The 6,518-nt window shown below is 43.9% G+C and overlaps 1 long non-coding RNA gene across 1 annotated transcript in view; it reads right to left on the bottom strand.

Annotated features, from left to right (window-relative positions):
• Positions 1-5,681, bottom strand: part of LOC122425151 — an 8,885-nt gene extending 3,204 nt beyond the window's left edge. The window contains exons 1-2 of the long non-coding RNA XR_006264724.1: positions 5,547-5,681; positions 4,504-4,587 (exon numbers count right to left, since the gene is read on the bottom strand). This is a non-coding gene — a long non-coding RNA (uncharacterized LOC122425151). The remainder of the gene's footprint in view (positions 1-4,503; positions 4,588-5,546) is intronic.
• Positions 5,682-6,518: the final 837 nt, after the last annotated feature.

Genomic DNA, 6,518 nt, shown 5'->3' with positions numbered 1-6,518 from the left:
CTCCCGCCCCCCCTCTCCCCCCCTGCTCTCCACTGTCTCAGCTGAAGCTCCCGGACACCACAGGCTGCCATCAGCCACGTGCATAAAGAGCCCTGGGCCCGCGATCCCCTGGCTCTCGCCCTCACCTCCTGTACATCCCCCTCCCTGAAATGTCGCCTCTTCCGTGAAACTGACCTGCATCGCTTCTTGACGCCTCAGGCGCTCCCCACCTCAGCACCCTAGGTTCTCCTCAATTCTCCTTTTTCTCTTCTTCCCACAGTTTCCTTATTTGCTGCATTAAGTCTCTCTCCCCACTCAGAACGGGAGCTCCCCTAGACAGGGATCCACGCGTGTCCTGTTCATTCCTTGCAGGCCCGGCCTAGAGAAGTGGAGGGGCCCACAGGAGGGAACTCGGCTGGGTACACCTGCAAGTCACACCTACTAACCTTGTCACTTTGCACCGTCAAAGCACCTGTATCAAATTGTTTTACGGATAAAGAACATTCTCAGAAAATCATAATGTCCTGCTGTTGGGATTTCTTCCCTCAGATCTTGCCTCATTTCACTAAGAAAAGTTGTGTTTGGGACTTGCCTGGCAGTCCAATGGCTAAGACTGAGCTCCCAATACATGGGGGCCTGGGTTCAATCCCTGATCAAGGAACTAGATCCGGAACTAGATCCGGTACATCACAACTAAGAGTTCACAGGCCACAGCTAAAAGATTCTACATGCTGCAATGAACACGAAGATCCTACATGCCGCAACTAAGAACTGGCGCAGCCAAATAAATAAACATTTAAAAAATATATTGTGTGCATGGCTCAGAAAGCTTAACCAAATTACTTATAACTATCGAAGTTGTTGGAAGAACTTAAAAAGAGAGGTAAAAGGAACACCATCAGTTTGCTTTCAGGAAAGGCGTGAAAGCTGGCAAGACTTCAGATTACTATGGGAAGAAATTCTCAAGGGTTTCATTTCGGTAACCGTACCTGGTATTAATGATCCACCAAGGTGTTGCTTAAATATGCACGGTCAATACATTATGCAAACAACACTGGCCAACTGCATGTGAGGACTTTGCACACAAGCCGCACTTGAGGCACAAAGTCATAGTTAATTCATGGCCAAGGACACAACTAACTCGAGCAGTAAATAACGTCTTGCCCTGAGGGTCAGCAGATCAAGAAAGATGTTGTTCCACTGGAATTACGCAAGGTCATAAACTAGTGTCTCTTTATTTGTTCTGCTTCTGGACAGAGCGAGGACTACTAGCCTAGCACTGTGTAGGAAAGCAGTCTCTGTGGATTGAATGAAACAGTGAATGACAGGGCTGCTGAAGAGGACGGAGTCCTTTACAGACACTTCTTAAGGCTGCTCTCATTGCTTTCACTTTTTCATTTCTCCTTCTATTTCATTAAGATGATTGAAGAGAAGAACGATAAAGAATTTCATGAGAGGAATCTGAATAATGATCTGTTTCATGGCAAAGCAATTAAAGGCCAGAGACACAAAATTACTGGGCCAAGACAGCACATCTTCTAGTATAAACTTTGCAAATAAATAAAATTTACAGCTGTTTTCTCACATTTTTATACTTTTTTCAAAACCCACACTCATGATTCTAACATGTCCAGACCACTGAAGATGCTCAGACTTGTTCTATCTTTAGAAATCTATCTATATTCATCAAAATGATGGAGCTTTTCTTTGAAATTATACATCGAATTCCAAGGGGATGGGGAAATAAAATTCATGAATGACTCATCCCCAAAGAGCTAATGGACATTTCTGCCAGGGTACCCCATTTTTACTTTTATGTTACCCACAATGAGAACTGGGTTTAAGTGGGTGAGAAGAGGAAAGACTCCCTTTTCCCCACCCCCAATCCTTCTCTGTAAGCACTATTTCTTGAAATTCCTTTTAATCAAGGACCACAATTGTTATTCCATAACAATACTTAAAATGCAAATATCTCTGAAAGAGAAAAAACAAAACTGTTGACTTAGATTCACACTAAGGGGTAAATAGCTTATCAGATCTTTTCCAGGGAGTAGGTTCTGATAGCTTCAGACTCCGTGGAGTGAAAAGCAATACTGGGGAAAAGGAAAACAAATGTTGCCTCATTTACATCTCTGCTTAAGGCTACCCTGCCTCTGCATTTAGTGGAGTCTCTACCAGATCAGTTCCCTGGAATCTGTTCTGAGCACTCACAGCTCCAATGCCTGATCCATTCTCCCCATCTCGCCCTCCCCCATCTGCCCGCTCTGGAGCTCCCAACCGTCCCTCTGCCAAATGCAATTCCAGTTTTGTCCCAGCCTGTCTCAGTGAAGCTGCTCTCATGGGATAAAACACTAAACAAGAATCTTTTTGTGATGACCGTAACCCAGTTGACTAGTAAAGGACTCAGCTTTCCCCTAAGGACAGTATTACTTATCAGTTCCCAAGGGAGCAGGCTCTGAGACAGACCTACAGCAGCAAGTTTATTGCAGACTGTTCTCAAAATCAACACCCCTGAGGAGCTGAGCGCAGGGGAGTGGGGCAGGGTGGGAGTGGGGTGGGGTGGGGGAGATGGTCAGGAGAGAAGCTGAGCTGCAATACAGTACAGTTGAAGCAAAGATCTCAGTCAACCCAACAAGAAGATCTACAGCCAAGACGGCCTTTCAGAGCTGTCCTGAATGAGGTGGGGGGCTGCCCCACTTACAGCCCCGCCTTGACCAGCCTGTGAATGGAGTCTGTGCCTTGAGCTAGGCAGCTTCCTTCAGCTGAGGGCAAGACCCAAAGAGGACCCACAGCTAAAGGCCATCGGCCGTCAGCACTGCCAGCAGCTGGGGAAACAGGTGCTTCAGTCCTGGAGGAGCAGCCTAGCGAGGGGCCATGGCATCCACTGCAACACAGGGCCTGCGTGTCAGTCCTGCCCCACGCTTGTGCCCCAGGCACTGTGGCCCACCAGGCTCCTCTGTCCATGGGACTTCCCAGGCAAGAACACTGGAGTAGGTTGCTGTTTCCTACTCCAGAGGATCCCCCGGATCCAGGGATCAAACCCCCGTCTCCTGTGTCTCCCACATTGGCAGGCGGATTCTGTATCACTTGGAGCCACCTAGGAAGCCCACCTTCTTTTAAGTACACACTTTGAATATGGTCTCAGAGAAATAGAAAACGGATGATGCTTTTGTTAGAAACTTTACCAAGGTCTGTTCCTTTCAAAATTCCCTGCCCCCAACCCCGGCAGTAATGTCACCTATGGTTTGATTTTTGAGTTGCCAATTCAACACACCTGGATCAATCTGCATTTGCAACTGTCACATTGATAATAACTCAACCTGAACATCTGCTTCCTTCCCTGTAAGTGTAGTCAGATTCATGAATTAAAATGTTCAAAATGCACATTGTAACAAATTATGTTTCTGTTATTTCTCCTTTATGTTCAGTTAAAAATATGTGCATGAGAAATAATATTCATGTAAATTTCATTTCAGGATAGTAAAGGAAGCATTATAAAATATTTGATGTGAAAAAGAGAGAATTAAATCTGAAGAAGTAATTCAGGACTAGAACATGCCCTAGAGTAATTCTCCTGGCTGCCCATTAAAATCATCCTGGAAGCTATAAAATATGCTGATGTCCAGGCCATACCCCAGGCCAATTAAATGGGAACCTCTGGGGGTAAAACCCAGGCATCATTATTTTGGAAACTCCCCAAGGAATTACAGTGTACAGATGAGACTGATAAATCTGGGCCTTCGAGCAGTGGATCTCAAACTTGTGTGTTTCACACTCAACTGGACCACTCATCCAATCATGTTTTGCTGAGCCCCACCCCCAGAGTTTCACAACTCTCGGAAAGGCCGATACTGGGCATTTCTAATCAGTTCCTGGGTGATGCTGATACCGCTGGTCCCAGGACCACACTTTGAGAAACAAGGTTCTAGGGGCTTGGCCTCACCAGTTTCCCACCACATGTTACAAATCCCCACTCTTACTTCCTGGCTCCTCTCCCAGGTTCAATCCCTGTGTTGGGAAGACCCCCTGGAGAAGGACACAGCAGCCCTCTCCATTATTCTTGCCTGGAGAATCTGTTGGACAGAGGAGCCTGGCAGGCTATGGTCCACAGGGTCATAAAGAGTCGAACATGACTGAAGGACTTAGCATGCACACACACACACACCCCATCCTTACTTCCTGTCTCCCCTACCCTCCATCCCCGAATCAAACATCTCAGAAAATCTTGGACATTTTTTCCCCTTAAATCAACCCCTGAGATGCCCCTTTCCCCTCTGCATAGCTATTTCCAAATGGTACATTCTCCCATCATCCTGAGCAGCAACCACCAGCCATCAGCTAAGACGACCTCTAACTTCTTCCATGATTTTTCATCTCCTTTTGTCATGAATTTCTTTGTTGCTTAGGCATGATTCTGCAGATTATGAGACTAGAATCCCTCCCTTGAAACTGTGAACCAATGGCTTCTCTTGCACACTTCAAGCCCAGCATTTATGGTTTGGAAAGCAAAGCAAAAACACTTACCTGTATCTTTTCACACTTGCTGTTTTGTATCCTGAGATGGAGCAGATGCAGCTATTTGTCTACATAGTTTTTGGCTGGCAGGATCTAGAAATGCATTACACTTGTTAGGACTCAAATTGAGCAACGTCAGTAAACAACGCAAAGATGGGCAGTGATGATTTGGCTACAGTCCTCTCTTAGTTCCCCTAATATCAAAGGATTTCACAGAAGGGTTTAAAATAAGATTTGTTTAACCCCTACCTTCCTGCAATACTTTCAGTGGGACAGAGACCCTTACAAAATTCATCTTAAAACTCATACCCTCAACTCCCAACGCTAAATCTGGAAAGGTGTTTGAAGATTCAGATAAAAAAGAACTTTCCCTTTTAAGAGAGCCTGAAGAAAAAGGAGACCAAAAATGTCCTCATTTTCTCTAGCAAAAGAAAAATATTCACACAATTTTTCAGTTTGGCCAAGATTAACAACTCATAATCTGAAGATATTGGCTTCTGTTGAAGTGAATATCAAGATTTATTGACCTTCAGAGTAAATATTAACGGAGGTGAAACAGAGGTTAATAACAAACCTCAAGTGATAATACATCTTTATATTTGCTGAAATAAAAAGTCAGCCCATATATTGCTCATACACACATTCAAAAACCTCTTTAACCAAAAAGCTGTAGAAATCTGTTTGCTATGACAGATTGCTTATATAGATGGCTGAATTTCCATTTGTATTAACATCTCTGAAAACCCAGGCAGCCAGAAAAGCAAAGTATTAATCACTTCCTCTGAGGATCATGAGTAGCCAACCAGAGGTCAGTCACTTATTAGCAAATGAGATCCGATTGGAAGATTCTAACCAGCATCTCATTCTTGTCAGTCCTACTAAGGTGAGCAGGGTATTGAACTGACCTAAACTAATGGATCTTTTTTCCACATACAAATAAAACTATTTCAGACTTCTCACTTCATACAAATCCAAATAAATACGCTCATTGTCCACAAAAAATTTATAAACTAACGTTTGTTAAGGAGACATTTTAGAAAACAGAAGCTTACCTGGATAAAGGAAGAGAGCTGGGGCTCTGATGTGGAGGACCGCTGCTGGAATTCTGGGGCTACCACCTATTTGCTCTGGGACATTGGGCTAGTCACTCAACTCCTCTGTCTCAGCCCCTTATCTGTAAGACGAAGATAATGGCACCAACTTTGCAAAGCTGCTGTGAAGATTAAACGAGTTAGGACATGTAAAGTGCATTAAGTGTGCCTAGAGAACAGTAAGGGGTATATAAATATCTGTCTAAAAAGAAAAAGTTCTAGGGGAAAAAGAACTTTAAGATCATTTTGCTCCAAACTCTCAGAGCTTTATGGGCATCAGGTTCATAGTCTTCTCACGTTTGGCCTGAGTCACTGACATGAAGCACTGCTATCATTTATGTTTATTTAAATTTAAATTCTGTGGCCAACCTCTAAAACTCAGGAGAATTCCATGTAAAATAATCAGGATTTATAGTTCTTGATAAAAAATTGAGCACACACGTCCATCCTGGACTAATATTCGCAGAGGTCAACAATCGAATGATACTGAGGGGCAGCCACCTGCGGCAGAGAGGGAAGGAAGGTCCAGAGGCCACAGCTCCCACACCTCCAATCACTCACTCCCCATTCTGAGGTTCAGTGTCATTCACAGGTATCATCCCAGTGCCATCACTGCTTTTATTATAGTAGAACAAAAAAAGAAAAACGCATCATCACATGCATGCCTTTTTCAAGAATGGAAAAGAAAAAAAACAAAGCGTTACATGTTTCCAAAAAAAGACAGACTTTTCTAGGACATAAAGATTCCTGGGTTTAACACGCCAACAAAGTGTGTCTGCCGCAAAAGAATACAACTTAATCTTCCATTAGGAAAACAAGCTACGAGAAGAGCCATGACTGGCGTGTGGAAAGGATGCCAATGAAAAGATTAACGATCTGTGAAAGAGACTGGAATTTCAACACTGTTGCTTTTGTGAGTGTGAAGAGAACAAG

This window comes from Cervus canadensis, chromosome 22, assembly GCF_019320065.1.
Source record: "Cervus canadensis isolate Bull #8, Minnesota chromosome 22, ASM1932006v1, whole genome shotgun sequence".
Lineage (NCBI taxonomy): Eukaryota > Metazoa > Chordata > Mammalia > Artiodactyla > Cervidae > Cervus > Cervus canadensis.
The sequence above is the reverse complement of the archived record's forward strand: the minus strand, read 5'-3'. Positions and strand labels throughout refer to the sequence as shown.